Source organism: Monodelphis domestica, chromosome 3, assembly GCF_027887165.1.
Source record: "Monodelphis domestica isolate mMonDom1 chromosome 3, mMonDom1.pri, whole genome shotgun sequence".
NCBI lineage: Eukaryota > Metazoa > Chordata > Mammalia > Didelphimorphia > Didelphidae > Monodelphis > Monodelphis domestica.
This window is the reverse complement of record NC_077229.1, coordinates 305,950,771-305,976,274: the sequence shown is the minus strand read 5'-3', so window position 1 is coordinate 305,976,274 and position 25,504 is coordinate 305,950,771. Positions and strand designations below refer to the sequence as shown.

The window sequence follows — 25,504 nt, the reverse complement described above, 5'->3', positions numbered from 1 at the left end:
GGACTGAATATGATTAGCTTGGCCCTTCCCATAAATAGTGCTTCTGAGAAGAAGTGAAGCAATCAGAGGACAGGGCAAAGTAGGTAGTGGGATCTTCCATCTTGAAAATGCCTATCACACTTTTCCCTCCTTACTTCTACCCTGTGACCCTTAGGATCCCCATTTTCCTTCTAACTGAAAGCTAAATCCAACTTCTTTTCTATGTGAGGCCTTTATTGATCCTCTTATCACACTTTTCCCTGCCCAGTTACAGGTGGTTTCTTCTTACTCAAATTATTTTGCATTTTTTCAACATATTTTCTATACTCATATGTCTTCAGGTTGCCTCTCCTTATAAAATGAAAAGTCCTTAGGTCAGCAGCAGTTTCCTTTGCCTTTGAATTCCTACTTCCTAGCACAGTGCCTGGAATATAGTAGACACAATGAAAATTTGCATATTGATCCTATCTCACCTATATTATCAAATATCTTTTGGGTTAAATAAAGCTTTTAGAGGCTGCCTCAAAAGTGCACTAAGATTGTTTTTGTTAGAAAACACATATTAAATTCAAAATATTAATTTATAAGTTATTTATCAGTAGGGAGACTTTCTAGGAGGAAGTTTCTTTACAAAGATGAAATCACAAGTCCAAAAAGAAACAAAAAACATTTGAGAAGGATAAGATAGAGATCAACATGCAACACAAATAATAGCTGAATGAGTCAAATCATAAAAATTCCTTTGGTAAATCTCACTATCTTCTGCTGTTTTAGTTTTTCTCTCTCTGTCTCTCTGTCTTTGTCTCTGTCTCTCTCTGTCTCCCTCAAACAATACAGAAAACATATTGCCTTTCATCACATATAGACATCCAATCACAGTTTGCGCTATAAGTATCAATTCAAGGTAGAAGAGTAGTAAAGACTAGGTAATTAGAGTTAAGTGACTTGCCAAGGTCACATATCTAAGAAGATACTGAGGAACCCAGGACTGTCTGCCTCTAGACCCGGTTTTCTATCCACTGAGCTACTTGGTTGCCCTCTGCAATATTATTAATTTTATTTCTCATGTCTCTGTAATATACAAGGAGCTTACTTTCTGTTTCCTTTATGCAATGACGTAGACAACACAAAACTCAAGAAATGTTTGATGAATGACAGAATCAAAGAAAAACCATGAAAATGAGTAATTCAGCTATTTTGATTTCTTTACTAATGCAAGTTTACTCAGTTCATTAGGAACAAGTTCCACTAAATTGGCTAGTTTACTTTAAGAGTATCTAGCACAGTACATAATAGGATACAATGAATGACTAATAATGGCAACAATATAAACTCAGTTGTGTTCAAGCATTTAGCTGTCACATTCCTCCCTCTAATCTAATCCTTTGCTTGGGACACAACTAAGCCAACCTAGAAAGATCTGAATAAATCCTATTTTTAAAGACTGTATACTGTGGAATTCCTGAAAAGTGAGAAGTGGATAATAGGAAAGACATCAATGTGGGACATCACCATTGCTTAGAATGTTAAAGAATCACCAGAACAATACCAAAAGAACTCCCAAACTGCCTCAACTTACAAATACTTTTTCTCTGTACCAAGCCAAGGGACAAAGAAGACAAAGGAAAGACTGGTGTTTATGTATATTTATTTATGATTTTTTTTCAGTTGATAAAACTTTTTTAGTTTAAAAAAATTTAAAAAATTTTTTTCAGTTGATAAAAAAGTGAAACAGTGCTTGGAAACATCAGGTGTGAGACCCAATTAACTATGCCAGATTATGCCAAGAACACCCCATCCAAGGATGAAACAGGAAGTTAAGAAACAACTAAAAGATTACAAATCTATAACCATTTATTTATCTACAAACTATTTTATACTCTGTCTTCTTTTGCTTAAAGAAGTAGACCTAATAATAAAGAAAACCAAGCTAGAAAGTATAGCTGAAACAAAGCATACATAAGGGGGAAACATCAGTGCAAGAAATAACACAATTTTGAAAAAAATTGATAGATCATTTTTCAAGATAACAAGGTGGCAAAAATATTGAACAAATGGGAAAAATAAGGCTAGTGTTGTTACTCGAAAAAATGTGATTGAATCATTTCAAAAAATTACCAATCTATAATACTTTTTTTTCTTACCCACAAAATTTATGGAAGCAAGACATGTTTTGGAGTTTTGCCACCTAAATGAAAATAATGAGATGGGACAATGGAGGTTTTTGCAATGGATCTTCTATAGAAGACACATCTTCATAGCCTAAAATAGCAGAAATAATAGTGAACAGCAAATTTTATTTTATGACATTGATCATTTTAAAGTATTTTACTTGAGAGAGGAAGAGACAAAAATATCTCACCTATCCATATGTTAAGATCATGCAATATTCAAAGACAGAAAATAGAATTTTCCCCCCAATTGATCCTTTTATAAATTCAACAAGTATTTAATAAGTGCCCATTATGTGTCAGGCACTGTGGTAAACACTAGAAATCATTAAAAAAAAAAGACAAACAAAATAGTCCCTACTCTTGAAGAGGTTACATACCACTGGAGGAAAAAAAGGCCTAAATCAAACCAAAAAATATGCCAAAGATTTTTGATAATGCTATGGGATGTGATCAGGGCAGACTGAAAAAGGAAAAGGAATTTCCTATTAATGGTCCTGTTTTCATATGCATCTGCTTGTTGCTGACATTTTTCTGATTGCAGTTAAGTCCTAGCCACTTTTAATGGAATCTACAATCACACAGAAGAGTTTGGCTTAATAAGCAAAACAGGAAAAATCAAGTGGATGAAAAATGTTTACAATACAGGATACATAAACACACACACACACACTATAGTTGGAGAATCCACTGAATTAATCCATCTACTCATATATCTTGAACAAATAATATCAACGGACAATGAGCAATCCAAGGACTGAAATGTAGAAAGAGAATAAGTTGTATTGTATTTAGGAAACTGAACAGCCTTTTCAATCATTCCAAGATGATTCCTAAAACAAAAACCAACACCAGCATTTTTCTGGGTAATGTGGCATTACCTGAATCATGTAATACTACAATCTCTGAAGACTCTGAATTGTAAACAACCCCCAAACAAAGAAGAGATGTAGAATGAGAATAACTTTTAGTGTATTAACAAAACATGACTTGAACACAGGAGATGTTATAAAAGATAGCCTCTCATAAAAGTAGAATTGGAAAATGAAGTAGACTGGATGTAACACCGAGATCCAAAATCCAATGAGATCGTAGACACAGTGAAATTCTAAAGCCTGATTTTTAAAACCATGTGTCTTGGTATCTTCTTGTAGGTATAATGAATCCTCATTTCAAGTTTATTTCCAGTCTTCATGAACTTCATGAAGGAAGATTAACAATAAAACCAATATCTCACACTTATAATTTACAAACTATTTTCTATTTTCCTCACAATAGCCCTGTGAGGAATAGTGTAAATATTATCCTCTTCCTATGGTTGGGGAAATAGAGGCTTAGAGTTGTTTCATGACTTGGACAGAGTCACGTAGCTACTAAGTAGTAGAATTGGAAATCTAATCCAGGTCTACTGACTCCAAAATAATGTCTATATCCAGCAAATTAAACTAAGACAGATGATTTATTTTTATCTAGCATGTAATAACTCCATATGAAAAGAATCTGTTATTTCAATCTTCTTGAATAAACAAACAGACATTTCTTATGAGTTTACTATGTGTCAAATACTAAATTGAGTACTGGGAAAATAAGCAGAAAAAAACAACAGATAATCCCTCCTCTTAACAAATATATCTTTATCGGGGAGACAACAAATACAGTTGAGCTACAGTGCAAATTGAAAGATATAGAAGTCCTAAGGGTTCAGAGAATGAAACAGATGGCAAAGCATAGTGTTATTCAGCATAGATCAATAGGTCAGGTAATAGGCAAGAGGCAATCAGAGGATGACTAAATGGTTAGTCCTGGAAGACTTTAGTAAGTAGGGTAAGCTGTCAGGATCTAATGATCTTCCTTCATATCAGAAGGAATGGAACTGGTGATTCCCATTTCATCCAAGTTAGGTGAGTGATGGGTTCTAGATAGGTAGAGGTCAAAGAGAAGGCAAGAAAGGATGGACATATCCTCCCCATTATCTTCCTCATCTTCCTCAATGAATTATATACTAGTTCTCCAGAGGAGAGCTGGTGGAGTAGGGATAAGAGTTAAGATAAATTTTGAAATAGAAAAGAAAGAACATGTAACAAGAGGAGCATATTATTTTAGAAACCAAATAATTGGTACAAATAATTTGAGATTTTGATGCAAAAGTTTATGCAGAATATGGTTTATATCACTTCACATTTAAAAGCCTAATGAATGCACCTTGCCAAGCAAAATATGCATTAAAAACATTTGCTTAGTTCAACCTCTCTAGGATATAACTCGAAAATATACACATTACTGTCTTTAGAAAAGTATCTTTTTGATTTACTATTCTTGTAAAGTAGCTCAATTTTACTTAAAAGACATTTGTTTTAAACTGTTAAGCTCAACAGCCTTTCATAGGTACTTAATATAAATACTCTTTGCAAATATGTAAGTTTTTAAAAGTTCTCTCCCACAGTGGGAAATATATTCTTCTATAAATCAAAGTCGGGTTTATTCAGAGAACTGTGTAAGTGAATTTCACAAATTCAGAAGCATCTATTAGTTTATACATATTTGAACTGCACCTGGAAAACTGATCATCTGGATTGGGTATATAACTCCTGGGAGTCACCAAGGACATTTGTTTTCATGCTCTGGTGAAGCCATGCTACACAAAATTCTTCCCATTCTGAATTAGATATGAAGTTGTGCTTCACATACTCTGCACTTCTCCAAAGTGATAGATAAATAGTGAGCATGAGATGCCTCATCTGACAGAATGAGAAAGGGATCAAGACCAAGAAGGAAAAGGGTGTTGTATTCTGGGACTGCATGAACAGAACTCTTTCCCATTGCTTAGTTACTGCTCTGTCTCTCCCTAAAAACTTGTTTACAATCTTTGTATCTATATGATATCAAAAGAAGCAGCTGGTTTCCTTCAAACACTGGTCTTTGTCCTCATTAAAATGTTGAGCAAGCACTTAGATAAAAAACTATCAATGATATACTTATCAAATTTGCAGTTGATAGAAGATAATTAAAAAAGAACAATAACACACCAAAGGAGAGAAATCAGGATCCAAAAGGGACCTTAGAAGAATGTGTCAAATCTAATATGATGAAATTTCAGAAATATAAATGGAAAATCCTGTATTTGGATGGGAAAAAAACAAAGAGCAGTATGATGTGACTATATGTTAAGCTACCTTAATATAAGTCATAACTAGTGTAGGGGTGACTAGGTTCTTTCCCTGGGGTGCACAAGTTTAAAGAAGAGAGATAGCATGATTCTTCCTCCTGTTCCCAATAGCTTCACCTACATGATATCTTCCCCAACCTGCCCCACCCTTGATGCCACTAGACTCTTCAAAATGACACTAATACTCTTTGGCAATAGTTTCCCAAGCATCTATCTCCCCAATTTGGCTAGTCTTTTAGCAGCATATCAAATTTAAAGTATGTTAAAATATGCTTGTATGCTCTGATGATCATATGCTAGGTAAGCCTCCTTAGCCTCATACCTTTTACCACTTCCCTCATACCAAGCCCCCAAAGCCAACTCTGATTAAAAGAATTATGGCATCTATATGCAGCAAATAATATAGTTCCCTTGTGTACTTCACTAGTTACAATGCATTTGGAAGACTATTCCACTCTGATCATCATATTTAAGAGAGTCATGGGCCATCCAGAGATCAATGAAACTAACAAAGGTATTAAGGAGACTTATAAACATACTATATGAGGGACAGGTGAAGGAAATGGAGATATTTAGTCATTAAAAAAGATTTGGGGGGATGATAAAAGTCTGCATATATTTGAAGGACTGTTAAATAAATGAGAATTGGACTTTTTCTGTACTTTTTCTGTGATATTGAAAAACAAAAGTAAAATAAGTGGAAGTTTCAAGGAGATAGATATTAGCTCAATGTGTAACAGAGGGGTCCAAAAATAGAATGGATGGTTTTTTAAAGGAGTGAGTTCATCATAAGAAGTACTGAGGCAGAGACTCCCTAACCACCATTTGTGAACATTACAAATGCATTTCTTACAATCAACCTATAAGTTCTCTAAATTATCATCTGAAGTTCCCATAATTTAATTTTTAGATTTAGATTAAAATTGCATTTAGATCAAGATTGGGGAAATGTGGCCAAGATAATTTGCTAGATTTATATTTTTATGAAATTATGATATAAAGGATGATTTGTATCAGATAGCATCACTCATATTTTCAATTTTAAAGATTCCTTTCGAAATAAATGTTTATATTCCTCATGAGTTTTGAAAAATTTTGTACTACATGTGTGGACAAATGAATTTGGAGTCTTAGCTACTTAGTTTGGAATCATGGAAGTGTTATCAATTTATAGTCCTACAACCTTAGTAAATACAAAGGCTACCCTAATGTCAAAAATAAGTCAAAAGTCTTATTTTTGCCACTTGAGAAAGTGATAACTGGCTGTCTTTATCAAAGTATTTCATTTATACCTGAAGAATGTCCGGTTTTAATTAAAGGTAAGTAGTGGGTTTCTCAAAATATATATACAGACACATGCACGTATGCATATATGTATAGTATGTATACCTAGTTATTTAAATCTGACTTTATTTGCATGAAGTGTTTCAAAATTATATTCATATAGTTTCTGGGTTTGTTTTTGGCAGATATATTCCTAAGTATTTTATTCTATCAATGGTTAGCTTAAATGGGTTATCTCTTCTTATGAGCTATTGTTGGAGATATGTAAAAATGCTGATGATTTATGTGAAAGATCTAAAAAATAGAAATCAGTAAGATGGTTTTACGTATAAATATATCTTTTTGTCAAATGACACCTCTAAGGGGGAAAGAAGGGAAGGAGGGAGTTAGCTATGTCTTTTAATGTAACAAATAACAAATTTTAAATGCTATATATAAACTAAAAGTAGAAAAATTATACACGTCATAGTTAATATCTATAATGTAAAAGTAATAGCCAGAATTTATATTGTACTTTAAAGCTGGAAAAAACGTTTACAAATATTATTGCATCTGATCCTCATAACCTATTGGGGAAGTAGGTGCTATTATTATGCCCATTTCACAGATGAGGAAACTGATGTAGGCAATAGTTAAGGTCACTTATTAATTTATCTGAGTTCCACGTAAATCTTCCTGATCCCAGGGTCATCAATTTCTCCACTGTGCTACCTGGCTGCCTATATAAAACTAGAATTGTGGCTGGAAAAAAACAAAAACAAAAACAAAACCCAAATCTTCAAGTGGAAACTGGAAACTTGAAACTTTCAATGGTTGTCCAATTCATCTTCTGGACAAAGCTAGAGCTTATTAAAGGGCCATAAAGAGCAAATAAGGGATCAGCAGGTTCAATTAAGCATCTATTTCCAAGAAATAGAACATGCTGCAAACGGAATATTTAGACATGGACTTTTGAAGTTAGAAGGCTTAGTGGGTAGTGTAACTTTATTCAGTGAGAATTAATTTGGCACAGTTCACTGCATTTTTCAAACCACGTGACATCAAAGAATGACAGAGAAGTCTAGAGAAGAAAGAATATATAAGAAAAGACTAAAAAGAAGGTAAGAATTGATAAATTTAAAAGAACTGTACAGAGGTACAATTAAATAATGTTATTTTTAAAAATTGCACTATATTGTCTACTGGTTTTACATTTACCAGTTCATTTGCTTTTCCATGGGCTATATTTTCTGAAAGATGGAGGCATTTGTTTTAGATCACGTATATCCAACAACTATGTGGGTTGGTAGAAAGAAAAGACCAAGCAAAAAACCTTGAAAAATGTCATGGCACTCAAGGAAGACTTTTTTTTAAGCAATACAGTATAGGCTCAAAAAGACATTCTTATTTCCATGCTATCTATTATATCAGTATATCTATGATTCATTCACCAGCTCCTTCACTTTCATTTCTAGGTTCTATAGGCCCTTAAGTCACCACCTAAAAAGTATGAATAAAAAAAAAAAATATATATATATATATATCTTGACCAACTGATGGAACAATTTAGAGAATAAATTTCCTACTTAGTTCTTTAGTCCAAAGGCCCTAGTTTCTTTTGGAGAAGATAATTTATCTATTGCAGATAAACAATAAAAATTGTTTATGGAATTTTAAAGTTTATAATGCATTTTCATATATATAATTTCATTAAAACATATAATAATCCTATAAGATTGATACTTTGGGCAATTATCCCCATTTTACAGAAAACAAATCTTGAACTCAAAGTTGGTTAAGTGGTACCTTCATAGTATCACAATTATTAAGAATCATAAGCAGGGTTTAAATCCTGGTTTTTCTTATTCTAAGACTATCTTTCTCTCTAATAGGCAAGCCTCTCTGGGAAAAAATAAGTCTCCTCCCACCCCAATATAGTTACTTCAGCTTCAGAAACTTTAAAATCCAAGAAAAACAGTCTGGTATAGGGAACTTTCTTGGTCAGGGCAATAGAATTTTGGCAATTACTCTTTTCTTTGAAGAGAAATGGATTAAACCTTTTTAAAAGCTTCTTCAAAGATCTAAAATGTAAGGATGTAATCAAGACGTCAGGTGTACAATTCATGCTCCCACCTCTAGACTATCAAGGGTTGGGGAATGAGTGCTTTTTTTCACTAATGCAATAGCTACTTAGTGCCATTTACTCCTATTACAGAATATTCCAGTGACATTAATTGAAAATCCTTCTATAAAATTCAACCCACGAAACAGTTATGTGGGTTGGACTCAAACTTTATGAGGAGAAAAAACCCTACATCACATGCTGTCCCCATAAGTGGAATTTAAAGCTCCCTCTTTATTAAGAAGCCTTTTCTGCAGTGGTATTAGACAGCAAAAAGAAAGCTCTGACTTGGCAAAGATCATGAGGATCCATTCAAAAAGAATGTATTCTAATAAGTGAAATTTCAATCACCCTTTCATCTGACTTTCAAAAAAAAAGTAAAAGGTAAACTCAGGCAAGTTTCACTAACGTGAGTTAATGTCCTTCAAATCACATCCAGCTTTAAAACTAAATAGATAAGATTAAAATGAAATCAGAAAATTGTACAGCCCCCCCCTTAATGTATTTGTTATCATTTATCTCTTACTTACACGGTAAAAGTGCCTTAAGTAAAATGAACACCTGCAAAAATAATCTTCGAAAATTAACAAACTCTAGAATTTTCTAGAGTAAATTTTTAAGGATAATCATACTTTGATTTATATGCAAAATGCTGATGGTGAAAATGCAGTATTTTGTTGGAGGGGAAGTAGTTTAGAGAGGCAGGGGGACTCAGTGGGTGAGAAAGCTGGTAGAAGAGCTAGAAAGGAATCCTTCCAGTTCTGTCTGTGATGACTGTGTGATGATTACCAAGGCAGGTGACACCTCTTGATGTCTCAGAGAAGTAGTTAGGAGGTAAGTTGCCAATGGGATTGGTAGCAATTGCTCACTAAGAGCTCCCTACACCAATTAATCTATAAATTCATTAAAAGAAAATGCTAAATTCAAAATTGTTGGTAAATTGACAGGGTTTTCCTTTATATCTTAAAACTTCTGATATAATCATTTTTAGCCATTTTTACTTATCTACTACTTCTCTAATGATGGAAAACTTCCTAGTGACATGACTTTTGCTATGGGGAATATCATAACAGATTGGCTTCTGAAAAGGATATGATCTACTCCCATTTGGTCCCATTTTCTGGACCATGGTATCAGTCTCTGACCACTACTGCTTTATGTCTTCTTTCCTCCACTACTTTCCATTATAACATAAGTTCCTTTGCTTTTATATTGGTATCCCAGTACTTGATACTAGTAAATACTTAATAAATATTCATTCATTCAGTGACTACCATTGCTTACCACATACAGTCTAAACTTCCTGGTCTAGCAATAATGTCCTTTTATAGTCAGGTTCTAAACCAACTTCTTTCCAGTTTGGGCTCAAAATATTCCTATATATAATCTATATTCCAACATCACAAGGCTATCCACAATTCCCTTAACATATTCCATACTTTCCTAACTCCATACTTTGATCACATCATTCTCTAAGCATAAAATGCCTGCTCACCATCCTATGTCATTTGAAATTTTAGCCATTTTTAAAAGTTTAACACAAATACCACCTCCTCCAAAATCTTCCCTGATTCTCTGCCTGGGAGCTCCACAAGGGCAGCATCAGTATTCTTTGCCTTTGTCTCTCTAGATCTTAGTAAAAACTTAATAAATTTCGTCCATTGTCTGACTGAATTATGATTCAGTCAATTCAATATAATTATGATTAACAGGAGTCACTGAAATTCAGGGAGCAAGGGGGTGACACAGTCAGACCTACACTTTAGAAAAAAAAAACACCTTGAAAACTGAGTAAAAGATGAACTGAATCTGAAAATCCAGAGTCAAAAAGACTACTTAGAAAGCTGCTGCAATAGTTCAGATGAAAAGTGGTTAGGGCCAAAACTAGAGCAAAGAAAAGGAAATATACTTGACATGTTGTGAGGGTAGAAACAATAAGATTTGGCAATGAATTAGATGTCGGGAGAGCCAAAAATGACACTGAGGTGAGACCCTATGTCTATGGGACAGGTGATGGTCCCCTTTGAAGGAAAGGGTTTGGGGGAAAATATAATGAGAACTTGTTAAGATTGTAATGCCTATAGTATAAACAAAAGGTTATTAGTGATTCAGGACTGTGTAGCCTGGATGGAAGACTAGGGTGGCATTTAATAGATGCACATAGATGGTAACTGAACCCACTGCCAATGATATCATCATGTGCAATAGTCTAGAGGGAAAAAAAAAACAACTATGAAAGAACCTTGAGAAAAACCCACAATTAATCAGTATGAAATGCATGAATAAACAAGAAAAGATGACTTATCATTTGTTTATATGGGTATATGATTGGGGGTTTTGGTTTTAAAAGATTGTTCTATTGCAAAAGTGAATAATATGGAAATAGGTATAAGTGACAAAAATTGGTAGTCAATTAAAAAACCTTTAATATACTTATTGTGGATATTGAGGATGGCATCTCAGTTGTGAGCCTGAGTGATTGGGTAGATGTTGTTGCCCTTGACAATAGTATGACAGGTAGGAGGAAAAACCCTAGAGAGGAGAAAGTATCCAGAAGGAAAAGCTGATTAAGAGAATCAAATGATGCACCAAAGACAAGAAGAATGAGTATTGAGAAAAGGTTATTAGAGCTGGCAAATAAAAAATCATTGGTAACTTTGGAGAAGGTAATTTCAATTGAATGATGTGGCTAGAAATAGATAGTGGAGTTTAAAAGAGAATGAGGATAGTAAGAGACAGTACAGATTTATTCCCAAAGGGGAGGAAAATTACAAGGCAACAGCTAGGAAGAGAACAGGATCAAATGAGACCTGTTTAGGTTTGTTTTTTTTTTTCTTTTTAAATGGTGGGGATATGCTTGTAGGAAGCAGAAAAGGAGTTAGTATACAGGGAGAGAGAAAATAAGTGAGAGAGAGTGGGAATATGCTGTAGGCAACTATGGAGGGGAGAGGGTATGGGAATAAGCATTTATATCAGGCTGCCTTATGCCATGCTGTGGGTTAAGTTTTTTTTTTTACAAATGTAGGCATCTCTTTCTCATGACAACTTTCCCCATTGCAGTTTTGATATATTGCGGGATAGCATAAGAAATAAGAGGATTTTTTTTTTGCAAACTATAGATGACCCACAAAGGCTAGCAGATGCCATAGAAAAAGTTTAGACACTATGTAGCCTATGACAAAATATTTAACCCAAATTTTAAAACAAAGTACTAGAAAAACCCCATAAATGAAAAAGAAAAAAAATCAGACTTCTCTGGTATGAAGGGAGAATAAATTTTTCACAGACTTTCAGATTGTGGGGGAACCATGTCCCTAACCACTAAGATGTAGTAACAATATCTGCATTATCTCACTTGATCCTTATAGCAACCCTGTGAGGTAGGTAGGTGATATTATTATCCCCATTTACTGTTGAGGAAACTGAGGGAGCGTGACTTGCCTATGGTCATACAGTTGGTGTCTGAATCAAAATTTGAACCCTAGGTCTTCCTGACTCCAGGTTGAACACTATCCACTGTGAGTGATATCTAGGTGTTTCTGGAAAAGATGACGGTATATATAGAGGGGCTAGATTTGGCAAGGTGAAGCGAGAAATCCAGAAATGCTGCCAGCACACAAAGTGGATCCCTTGTGATAAATTTTTAGAGGACTTGGACTAGATTCACTAGTCTAGTCATGGATGGGCTTTAATCTGTGTTACTAGAACAAAATTCTTTAAATTAATAGAGATTACAGATCCATTTAAGTATGATAAACTACCATATGTAGTTTGCTATACTAAGTGCTAGAAAATAATTACATAAGATTAAGGGTAGAAATCAAAACTGAGGACAAAAATACTTCTTGCCTGGGTAAGATCACAGCCTCTCTCAGTCTCCAGAAGTGATTGGCCTGTGACCTAAAAAGGGCCTGGCTACTTTTTTTCAAAAGTGCTTCTTTTTGTTCAGGAAGTATTAATTCCTTCTTGAGTATTGAGAGGTGTGGTCAAGGAAGGATCTAAGTTGAAGATTAAGTGACTGTACTGGAATATTAATTTTGAGCTATAGTTTTTTTCTTTAGGATTCCTACAAATATCATCTCAAATTGTCCTGGAGTAGTGTGATTTGCTAGGGTATGGGGATGTTACTATATCAGTTTGGATATAGTTCTCTCTAAGCTAGAAATGCTTGTGTTAAATTGATAAAAAAAACTATTGCTTAGTGAATTAAAGTAACCTTTTTTTTCTTCTTTGACAATATTTAACAGGTATTTATATTTGTTAGGCTGAACTGAAATGATGTTCCTTTAATCAATCAACAAACATTTAGAGGCCTTAGTATGTGATAGGTATAAACATAGGCCCTACTCCTTAGCTCTATTGAAATTTATTACAATAAAAGAAGTGAAATAACACGGTGGAATTATGTAAAAGAAAAAGACTAACAAATTAGCAGGATAGATAATTTAATGAAAATCTAAAGTGATGTTTGATTATATTTTAGGGTAGATAAAAGGAGCATTTTCTTTTCTTTTATGCCAATTAAACTGCTTTTTAAATAAAGTGATCACATAATCAAATGGGAACAAGTAGGAAATCATGTTTAACAATTACGTATTTTAGGGTGACAGTCTTCTTTCTTTCCTTTCTTCCTTTCTTCCTCTCTCTTAAAAAGGAGACTAAATATGTCATTTTTTTAGTATAGGAAATACCCAGTAAAGAAACTCCTCCCAGTACTGTTTTACAATTTATAGTGTTAGAGAGGTGCTAGGGAAACCAAGAAATTAAGTGATCTGTCTATAAAACAGTTCTTCAAAGTGAATTCCATAAATACCTAATACTCCTCATATCCTAATCCTATGAAACTTACCAAATTCATAACCTATATATAATATGCAAATAATTTTTAATTTCTAACCCACTTAAGGGATAGTAATGTTCTGCATTTTTAAAAAATGTACTCTGCTCCCACAATTATTCACTAGGACAACAATAACAAGGAATGAGTTTATACTGCATATTATATATGAACAAATTCTAAAAGACAATAGTCTACCTCAATACCAAATGCTATGATAACTGGATAGGGCTCAGAGCATAGGGAATCAGAATCTTCCTCCATGGAAGTGATTTCAAAGGTGACCCACTTCAACTGGTATCTAAGGCAGCTTCCTCTGTAGTATCTCAGAGATACCTGTATAAGACCTACAGAGATGGGAGAGTCATTATCTTTTACCCAAGGCAGTCCATTCCACTTTTGCATAATTAAAATTAAATTATGAGGGTGCTAGTAGATTTAGTAGCTTTATTACATCAAAGTAGTGACATTAAAGTGAGGGAAATGTAGGAAAGGAATAAAGAGTTAATTAGCTTACTGTTGAAGCTTGCCACTGGCAAGGTTCCTTCAGGTTCCCCGTTTCAGTGAAGAGGGAGGGGAGGGGGGAAGAGAAAGAGAGGAAGGGGAAGAAAGAGAGTGGGGGGGTACCTTATTCTCACTGTATAAGCAATTTTCTGCAGCTACTAACAACTCTTCCACATCACATCTCAGGAACCAATCATAGTTCCTTAATTTGGCTGGATCAGTTTCACATCTCATTGGTTTCAACTTCCTTTCTCAGGGTTTCTCTATACCTGCACATCTCAATGGTAAAGGATCTTCAGGTCCCTGGTTGATGACATCAAATAAAGTGACATAACAGGGATAGGAATTCCCTTCCCACAGTTTGAAATGAATTTCAATTGAATATCATTTCGACCCATTCTTCCTAGTTCTAATAGCAGAATAAACCTACACTCTCTTAAGCCTCTAGATGAGGGTAAAAGAGGAAGGTATAAAAAACTGACTTGGAAATTAATATATTTTAAAAAACCAACTAAGATCATGGCAACTGGTTCCATCACTTCTTGACAATTAGAGGGAGAAGAAATGGAAGCAGTGTCAGATTTTGTATTCTTGAGCTCAAAGGTCACTGAAGGCAGTAACTACAGTCATCAAAGTAAAAGACATTTGCTCCTTGGAAGGAAAGCTATAGCAAATGTGGACAGCATGCTAAACAAGCAGAGATACCACCTTGTCCACATAGGATCAAAGCTCTAGTTTTTCCATTAGCAATATATGGCTATAAGAGTTGGACTATAAGGAAAGCTGAGTACTGAAGAACTGACATTTTCAAATGGTCATATTGGAGAAGACCTCACTGAGAGTCCCTTGAACAACAAGGAAATCAAATCAGCAAATACTTAAAGAAATTAATTCAGACTACTCATTGTAAGGTCAAATACAAAAAAATTAAAGATTAAATACTTTGGTCACATAATGAGATGGCATGACTCACTGGAAAAGATTCTGATGTTGGGAAATATTTGAGACTTAAAGAGAAAGCGAGGGCAGAGGATGAGATGGATAGATAGCATCATGGAATCAACAAACACAAGCTTGGACAGATTTTGGGAGATGGTCGGGGATAGAAGGGTCTGGTGTGCTGTGGTCTACAGGTCATAAAGAGTTACGAATGATGCAACAACAACAACAACAACTTTTCCATATTACAACCCTTCAGATACTGGAAGACAATAATTTCTCTTAATTTTCTTTTCTAGGATAAACATCTCCTAATTCCTTTTCAAACTATTCTTGTTTGGTACCTCATGCCAAGACACCTGCTCCCCACCCCCCCACACACACCTCCAACTCCAGTCATTTAGCCTACCTAAGCAGAAAAGTGAAGGAAATAAAAAAATGTATATAGTGCCTACTATATACATTTTATATATAAGTATATAGTACCCAGATACTGTGCAAAGCACTTTTTGGTTTTTTTTTAAACAAACAATCTCATTAGACCTTGGAAACAACCCTGGAAAGTAGGTGCTACATTATCCAAATTTTTTTTTATCTGAGCAAGCCGGAGGAAACAGAAACTAACTGACTTGCCCAAGGTCACAGTTAATTTGAATTCAGGTCTTCATGACTCTAGGCATGGTGCTCTCTCCACTGGGCCACCAGCTGCCTCAAATCCTTAATTGTAAGGTAAGGAGAGTTGGATGAAATAGATCCTAAGGTCCATTCCAGCTCTAAGTTTATAATCATATGAATTATAATCCTCCATAAATATGCCTATATTTGTCAGTATCCTTAAAATATTAAGCTAAAAACATTAGAAAAGCTCATTTCCCTTATTCTGGACATCAGACTTCTTTGAATGCAGCCTAAGACATCTTTGGCTGCCAAGACACACAGCTGATAGACTGAATATGCAATCTGCTAAAACCCCAAGGCCTTTTTCACAAGGATTGTTATCAATCCAAGTCTTTTCTATAAATGCAAATGATTAAGGTAATCAGCAGACTAGAGATAAAAATATCCCTTGTGGGGAAATAGTGTCAGATCTAAAACATGAGAAGAAACCAAAGAAACCAGGAAGTCAAATCCAACAAGATGAACCTGGTTAGGGAATTGCCAGGAATGAAGCTAGGATTTCAAGCCAGGAAAATCTGGAGATCAGGGAGATCATCTGTCAGAAGGGTTAGGGAAACACAAGTTTGTCTGATGCAATCTGCCTCCCTAGAGTGCCTCCATTTTATCATAATTTAAAATGTTCCTCATCCCCATGGAGCTCTGCCTTTTGTCCTGGGGAAACTTCCTTACCTACTATGTGGGTAAAGCCAGGAATGAGCACTCATATTACACAATTAACTTTTTTCTGAAGGTTTGATGAAAATCATTTGTTTTGGACAGACAATTCACCTTAGTGATCATTTAGTCCAAGGCCCTCCTTTTACAGAGAAGGAAAGTGAAACGGACACATTAAGTATCTTGCATGTTTTATAAGTCAGGCCATAAATCGCAGGTGGGTGTTTTCTCCAATACATAAAGGAGGAGAAAAAATACTTTATCTCCTCCTTAAAACTTGGAAGTGAAAAATACCTGAGTATTTTATAGCTGATTATGACTTGCTATTTAATAAAAAAAAATGTTGCTTTCAGATGGGCAAGGATAACCCATCTAACTCACCAAACCCATGAAACTGAGATACTTAAGGGCTACAGTTAACAAATGTTCTGGACTATGGAGTCAGGAAGTCAAATCCTGCCTGGTTTTCATTTCCTTATGTGTAAAATGGAGGCAATAATAGCATGTACCTAACATAGTTGTTCTGAGGATTAAATGAGATAATATACGTAAAGTCCTTTGCAAATTTTGAATTTGCAAAACATAAATGCTAGCTAGGAATGAATTCAAACTTGCCTTAAAGTACATTAAATGCCCCCATTTTCCTAATTGAGCAAACTAAGTGCTTGAAAAAATCATTACCTTGGACAATTCTTATAAATCATATTTCAAAAGCATTTTCATCAGTGTGGGTCATTTTCCTACTTATTTTTGCTTTTCCAGATCTCAACTGACTTTTTGGAAATCAATTGCTCAATAATCTATTCATAAAAGGGCAAGAATTTGACTCCTAGCCCAGCACTCTATCCACAGCAACTCCTAGTTATCATGTAATTAGGAGAGAAGCACGGAAGGTGAAGCAGTAGTGCCAGGTCCCTTGACTGGTAGAAGTCTTATTCATAGGGGTAAGAAGACAAAACACACAAACAGAAAAGTGCAGAAATGAGCCCACATCATTAGGAATCATGCAAACTGACCTATGCAGTTCCCCATGAAGTAGCAGAGATGTCCATTATCAGCTCTCTGCTCAGGCTCACTTGGCTGATTTGATGAACTCACTGGAGATGACCTTATATGTGTGCTACCAAGTAGAATCTAGTTTCTGGATTTTGATGTTTTCCTCTTCAGTGGAAATTTAAGTGTAGAAACTCTCAGAGCCAGCAGAGGGCGAAGCCTGCTCTTCTCTGGTGGATTGTCTAGGGTTCCCAGGTCATAGCAGGGAGTTGGGTTTGTTTTCATGGAAGTGAACTCACCCTTTAGCCATTGTATAAATGTGGCTTTAAATCAAACTGTAATTAGATTTTGCTGCATTTAACAAAACCCCTCTGTTACTCTTCTTTCCAAGTCCAAGACAGGAAATAAAGACATTGTATTTCCACCCTAATTTTATGCTTCTTCATTTTTAAGCATTTTGGGCCACCTTAAGCCTGCAAGGTATAGGGCTAAGCCTAGGGCTTGAAAGACAGATGCTATGTTCACTTAGCTACAGATCCTTGATTATTTAAAGATACCCTGCAGCTAAATGTCAAAGAAAACATGGGGAAATAGTTTTTCACTTACAATGAATAAGTGAATAACATATTAATATTTACTACAATAATAATAATGTTATCTTCTCTTATGCCACTTTATTTTTTGGCTTATCTTTTAAATTTTTAATTAAATTTTTAAAAATAATATTATATCACATTAAAATGCACAAAGCATGTGGCTCACAGCTCTAGACTAATAATTTTGATTACCTGTCAAAAGGTCAAAAATCTAGAAATCTTTTGCAACAAAACTCAGGCAAACTATATAGACAAGTAATTTTGCCCCTCCTTGTGGTTCTCTGTCCACAGGCTTTCACGCTTTTCCCCATTTATTTATTTTTGTTACATTAAAGTTCCCAAATATTCTTCCCTCCCTTTCTGCACTAGAGAAGGATCACTTGACATACACACACAAAAAATAAACTACATAGGCATTCACTATTACATAAGTCTAATTAGTAAAAAAACAAAACAAACACAAAAACATAATTCTAATTATGCCATTCACTTTGGAATTTCTGCCCTGGATGAAAATATAAAAAATGAAATAGAAATCTCTTAAGTTGCAAGTATGCATTAATATTTGTGATAGCTTTAGTTATAATTTTAATTTATAGAAACCTCCACTACAATTAAAAATGGGAAGGGTGCCTTTGAGAATTTGCTGACAGTCTTATTTTATGCTTTTATTTTCTATATTCTTCTAAACAAATTAAGGGCCATGGATAAATCATGGAATTTAAAATGTAAAAACTACTCTTAATTGATCTTAAACCATCTTTCAAAAACTATGTGAATAGTCCTTAATACATTTGGAATAGGGATATGAATCAGTGATTTTATAAGTAGGTGACAGTCTCAGGTGAGTAAACTCCTTCCAATATAGGTCAGCTAGGTTGCGTATTGGTTAGAGCCCTGAGCCAGGACTCAGAGAGATCTGAGTTCAAATACAATCTCAGATATTTACCAACTGTGTAACCCTGGGTAAAATACTTAAACTCTCTTTGTGCCAGTTTGTTGAACTGTAAAATATGGATAATAATAGCACCTACCTGCCAGTATTGTTGTGAGGAGAGATTTATGTCTGCAAGTATCAAGTAGATACTTGATAAATGCTTAATTCCTTCCTTCTTTCTTTCTCTGTAGGGTAGAGGCTCAGATCGAGAGTTGCCTACATTTGAGAAGTGCAAAATAAAGATTATTTCAGACTCTAAACTATAATTTAAACTATAAGATTCATAAATCCAAATCAAATTTCAGAATAAAATTAGGCTTCTGGAATACTGAACTTTTGATCAAGACAAAACTGTATAAATGGCCCTTTGTAGTTGTTGAGATGAGATATGATTGTGTTTATCCTTATTTGCATTAACAGGTGTTAATGCTGATAAATCTAGAAACATGAGGCTGTACAAAAGCCACATGTAGTGTTCTACTTACAGAGTCCTTCATTTGGCCAAAACTTCAACAGACCCAAAAGGTATCCTTTAAAAAAAAAATCACTTCTATCACTTAAAAACACAGTTGATTCCTTTCACTTCAAAAGGAAAGTAGAAAATGCTGGATTATTTTTTTAAAAATGCCTATAACAAGGATGAGGTGCCAGGATGTACACTCTTCCTATGTCATATGTTTACATGGGGAGCAAAGATTCTGAAATAGAAAATAAAACATATTCTTTCAAATAAGAATGCTCCTTAAGGCTACGGGAAGGGCGGGGGGGGGGGGGGGGGGGGAGGGGAAGGAAGAATAGAATATGATTTTGTAACCAAGGAATAATGTGTGAAATTGACCAAATTTAAAAAAAAAGCAAAAAAAAATGCTTCTTAAGGAGTAAAGGAGTAAAGAAAATAAAACAATAATTAAAACAGTGACACAAAACATATGCAAATGAGGAAGAAAGATTAAATCTATTCAAATTAAATCTCATTTGATCTCATCAACTCCCATGGGCTCAATTATCATCTCTATGCAGATAATTTCCAGATCCATCTCTCCAGTGTAGTGATTGTCCTGAGATACTGTCACATATCACCATTTGCCTTTCTGATGTCACTAAACAGCTATCCCAAAGGAATCTCAGAATCAACTGAATTGTTCTAATTAACTTTCTTTCTCCCCAAAGCCTCTCCTCTTCTGAACTTCCCTTGGTGTGCTACCATCTAGTGAGTTATCCAAGACCACAACTTGGTGTCATCCTCATCTATTCACTCTCACCCTATATATTGAATTAATTATTGAATACTGATTCTATTTTCACAGCATCTCTCTTTTATATCCCCCTTCTCATTTACAGAACTACCATCCTAGTTTAGGACTGTTACTATAGCCTTCTCATCAGCCTTCCTTGCCTTAATTCTCTTCCCCATGCTACTTCTCCTTCTACTCAGTTGCCAAGATGATTTATTCTGAAGCATAGATCCAATCATATCAGCTTTTCTACTTTATGAACTCAAGTAGCTCCCAATTATTTCCAAGGTTCAAATATAAAATCCTCTATTTGTTTTTTAAAACCCTTCCAACCAAACCCCTTTTTGCTACCTTCTTATACTTTACCACCACTACCCTCTATTATGATCCAACAACACTAGCTTGTTTTTATTCCTCCAGATATTCAGTAACTGACTCCATGAACTTTCACTAACTGCCCCCATATGTGGAATATTTTTCTCACTACCAATTTCCGGCTTCTCTGGCTTTCTTAAACACTACAACCGAAATACTATCTTTTTAAAGGACACTTTCCTAGTTGCTCCCACTCTTCAGAAATTACTTCCCATTTACATTGCGTATTATATATATTTGCAAGGTATTTCGAACAAGAGAATATGAGCTCCTTGAGAGTAGGGAATCTAGTTTTTTGTCTTTCTTTTTTCTTAGTGTTTGGCATAGTACCTGGCACATAGTAAGTGCTTAATAAATGCTTATAAACTCACTGATTGAGAGAAAAAGAAAAAAGAAACTGAATGCCCTACAGAAAATCTATTTCTGACCCAGATGTCCTCAATATATCTGCTACATCATCTAGCTTTCATATACTTTAGCAAAATCTTCAAGTGTGTTCTGGATCTACTAATGTCCAAGAAATCTGATATGAAACAATAGTAAGTGACTTTTTCTATTCCCAAAATATTAGTCAGAAACCAGAAAACTCCTTATCCCCTTCTCCTAGTAAAGCCAGAGCCATTGCAGGGTAGCATCCCAGTCATAGACAGCCAAGAACAACAATATCCTGGGAGGACTTTATATAAGAGGTATCAATAACACAGGGAAATCCCCAGGAAAGTCACCAAGGTAGCCAAAATACCTAAGGGAGTGGGGACATTTGGACATTCTCTGATCAGCAATCTATCAGTCTTTCTGATGGTAAGGGTGAGTTTGCAAGTTTTGATACCTATGTATATATGCATATATCTTGTCAATCTCCAATTCAAGTTGTAGATCATCCTGGTATTTGCATTCACCTACTGTCTGCTAACATAAAAATAATAATTAATATGTATAGTACTTTCATTTCAAAAACTTTGCATAAATTATCATATTTGGTCCTTGAAAACCCTATTTGGTTGTTGCTATTATCCTCATTTTATAGACAAAAATACTGAGGCTGAGATAGGCTAAGAGACTTGCCCAGGGTCACATAGGTCGTATTCAAATTTTCCTGACTCTATATCTAGAACTGTATCCATGTCATCACCTAACTACCTCCATTAAATACTGTCTTAGTACTTCTACTTAGATGTCATATCATGGCAAAGAGGTGATTCTGGATTCCTAATAGTATTTTAAGGTTCTACAATACTTATAAAGCTCGCTTGAAGTATGGCACTAGCCATATTTAAATACAATCTGCCTGTCAAAGACCACCTTTAGTTAAGCATGGAAAGAGTTGTTTATTACTGGTAGGGTAAATGTAGGGTAAATTACTAGGTGATGAATTCTTTAGGCATGGCAACCCTTGGAAAAAAGGAAAATAAAAACTGTTTCTCAGTCCCTTATGACTCACTTTTATTTCTAAGATGATTGAGAAACAGAAAAAGTAAGGAAAGAATGTAAGCAATTATGCCCTTTTTAGTCAATATAAATATTAACTTAGCTCTTGGTTCTTTCAATGTGAAGACCTTGCTTAATGCCCAAGAGTTCATATAGTAATGAAGAAAATGAAATCATATAAAAATTGACATCCTCATGATAAATTAAACTAGAAGACAGAAGAGTGGAGAGATGGTTCTTTATGGTCCTTCATGGTGGCTTGGTTGCTTTGAGTAGACCATCAAATTTAGAACATCATATTTTAATATTTGAGGGGCTCAATGCAAAGGTGGCCATAGAGGATGATGACAAAAAAAACCAATAGGTTAGGAAACATGGCTCAACATTAAAAAGTGAGATATGACAAAAGCTTATACGCTACACAGAAGTCTTATTCCTATACATTATGAACATATCCTCAGGATGCATCAAATTGAAAATAATGCCATAAGGTTTTTTTAATATTTTATCTTTATTAATTTCCACATAAGTTTTCCAAAGTTATATGATTCATGTAGTCTCCCATCTTCCTTCCCCCCCTCCCAAGTTCACAAGCAATTCAATCTGGATTATTATACATGTATTATCATGAAAGACATATTTCCATAATATTCATTTTAAGGCATTTTAAGGTATAATATTACACTTTAAAAAACAGTAAACAATTGACTACTCAGAGTTTTGCACAGTCACTTGTACATTATAGCCACTTAATGTTTATTGAATTGAATTAGTATAGGAATCATGTCCATATTAACTGATTGCACATACTCATACCACTAATTAGAATTAGAACAAAGATTGAAGTCAATATCAAAAGAGGAAGAAAACAAGAAGATATGGTGTGCAATTTATTTTTATTTTAAATGTTTTATTGATACTTTTTGTCTTGACATCACAGTCAAATGATATCCACAACTACATTCATGTTGGACCTAAGGATGTTCATGAAATCCAATGAGAAACAATGGTGACTTTTTCTACCCCCAACCACAACTGAACATTCCCTTTAGACAAGGAAAAATAATTATACAGAAATACTCACTATGATGACACACCTGACAATGTTAGGATATTTTGGGCTTGTAGTACCCAGCCTTGCTACCATGTGCGGGGAAATAGACTTCATGTTCTACCTCTAAGTTTCTCAAAGGTCCTTTTATAGTGATCTTCTAATTTATATTATTGTCCATTTTATACATCATTCTCTAGGTTCTTCTTATTTTATTCTATATTAGTGAACACACATTTTCCACATTTGTCTAAATTTTTAATATTCATCTCAGAGCACATCACATTCCATAACAATCATTTACCATGATTTTGCTTTTTTTGCTTCTGGTTCTTTTTCCATAAAAGGTACTGATGCTGTCAATAATTTGGTATGCATTTATCTTTTGGTTTTACCTTTTGACATAGAATTTTTACTCAATAGTAGCTAAAGAGTATGAAGAGTTTTATAGCTTATCTTCTACAGTTCCAAAATCTTGTTGACAAGGAAACTTCTTGGATTCAATTAGCGATTCACTTAAAAATTGAATTAATTTAATCAAAACATGATGCAATGGTGCCATAATCGTCTGAAGTCCACTTTTCTCTATAGAATTCTATGCTAACAGTGGCATTAAAGAAGTGGATTGAGATCGAGATTTTTTTTAAATTGTAAACATCTGCACAATAAAGTGGGAACTCGCATCCTCCTTTAGTTGTTAATTTGTCTTCTTATATCAGTGATTTCTATTATAAGCTTTTATTCAAAATTTGGTTATTGACAATTGGCAATTCTCAAATTTACTTAATCAGACCCATCTTTTCTCATTAATTTCTTGTTGCTGTTTAATTATATTTCAACTGTGTATGACTTCTTGTGACCCCATTTGGGGATTTCTTGGCAAAGATATTAGTTTGTCATTTCTTTTTCCAGTTCATTTTACAGATGAGGAACTTAAGCAAACAGTGTTAGGTGACTTGGCCAGGGTCACGCAGCTAGTAAATGTCTGAGATCTTATTTGAAAATCAGGAAGATGAGTCTTTCTAACTTTAAGCCTGGCATTCTACCAGTTGTGCCACCCAGCTAACATAAAACAGAACTGTACTATTGCCAAAGGTGATAGCCACTTTAATGAAGGATTTTATAGCACATACTTCAAATGGAAAAGGAGTTTTCTGTTGATGGTGAGGTCCCCTACATGCTCCTTTTATGGACGATGTTGTACAAATTACACCAACACACAAAGCACGGATGGATTTCCTAAAGGAGAGTCATAATCACTAAAGAGTTTTAGTTTAGCCCATCCTAACACACCAAGGAAAATTAACAAAAATGACCATAATACTAGTAATGAAATAGTGTGAATGAGAACCCCAAGCATCTTTTCCATTTGTTTGTTCTTGTCCCTAGTGAGTCCTGGTTTCTTCCAACATCTTTATGAGCTAAAGTATATAGTCCAAAAACAAAAACTGAGCCAATTTATACCAGTTTACAGATAAGTTCCTGATCAATAACTTTGTAAACATATGTGTTTGTGTTAAAGGCCAAAATGTGTTGGCACCTAAATGGAGGGTGGACTAGAGTGACCAATCTAAGGCTATTACAATAGTTTAATGGTGAGGTGATAAGGACCTTCAATAGGAAGAAATGATAATGGTCAGTAATTAATTTGTATACCTATACTCACATATGGTATTAAGGTTTACAAAGACCTTTCAATATATTATTTCATTTGATCCTTACAACAACACTGAGAGGTATTATTATCCCTATTTCAAAGATGATGGATACCCATGATCATACATAGCTAGTGCAAAGAGGCAGTCCTGAAAGGCAGGCATTATCTGATTCCCAGTTCAGAGCTCTTCCCAATACAATATTAACAATGTCAGAGGTAATACAGTAAAAACTAAAAATGAAAATGTGGCAGATGATCCTTAAAATCCTTCTAGACACTGACAAGGTATAATCTATAATGACCTCACCTGCTCAAAAATTACTTTTCGTGACTTTTTGCTTTCTCACTTTCAAACTCCAACTATCTGAAATACTCATGTGGGCTTCTAAGATGGTGTAAGTTTATATTTTTAAATACCCTAAACTAATTTATTCTTAAAAGAACAGAAAAAAAGTTAATGTAAAAACCAAGCATTTAATAAAGGGTTATAATAGAAATCACTGATATAAGAAGGCAATTAAACAACTAAAGGAGGGTGTGAGTTCTTGCTTTATTGTGCAGATGTTTACAATAAAAAAAATCTGGATCTCAATCCACTTCTTTAATGCCACTATTATCACGGAATTTCTATAGAGAAAAGTGGACTTCAGATGATTGTGGCACCATTGCATCATGTTTTGGTTAGTGGTAGAAGATAAATTAAATGTTTTCCCCTTCCATGGTAAAGAAACTATACAGTTTTGTTTTTATTTCAAGGATGGAAAACTTTATCCAACTATGTGGCAAGAATTCTATGTTTAATATTTGTAAAAGCAGCAATTTATACTTATGCAAAAACAGATGTGTCCACTTTGCAGTTCCAAGGCTTACAGATGATTTCTGTGTTTTGTTTAGGGTTTTTTTTTTTTCTAAAACTCTT

The 25,504-nt window shown here is 34.5% G+C and overlaps 1 protein-coding gene across 4 annotated transcripts in view; it reads right to left on the bottom strand.

Annotated features, from left to right (window-relative positions):
* Window positions 1-25,504, bottom strand: part of FAM110B (family with sequence similarity 110 member B) — a 222,519-nt gene that overhangs the window by 124,770 nt on the left and 72,245 nt on the right. For 2 of the 4 annotated variants that reach the window (XM_007487091.3, XM_007487094.2), the window contains exon 2: window positions 18,937-19,055. The exons of the other annotated variants lie outside the window; for them this stretch is intronic. The gene's annotated coding sequence lies outside the window, so the exon portion shown is untranslated. The remainder of the gene's footprint in view (window positions 1-18,936; window positions 19,056-25,504) is intronic. 4 annotated transcript variants of the gene reach the window in all.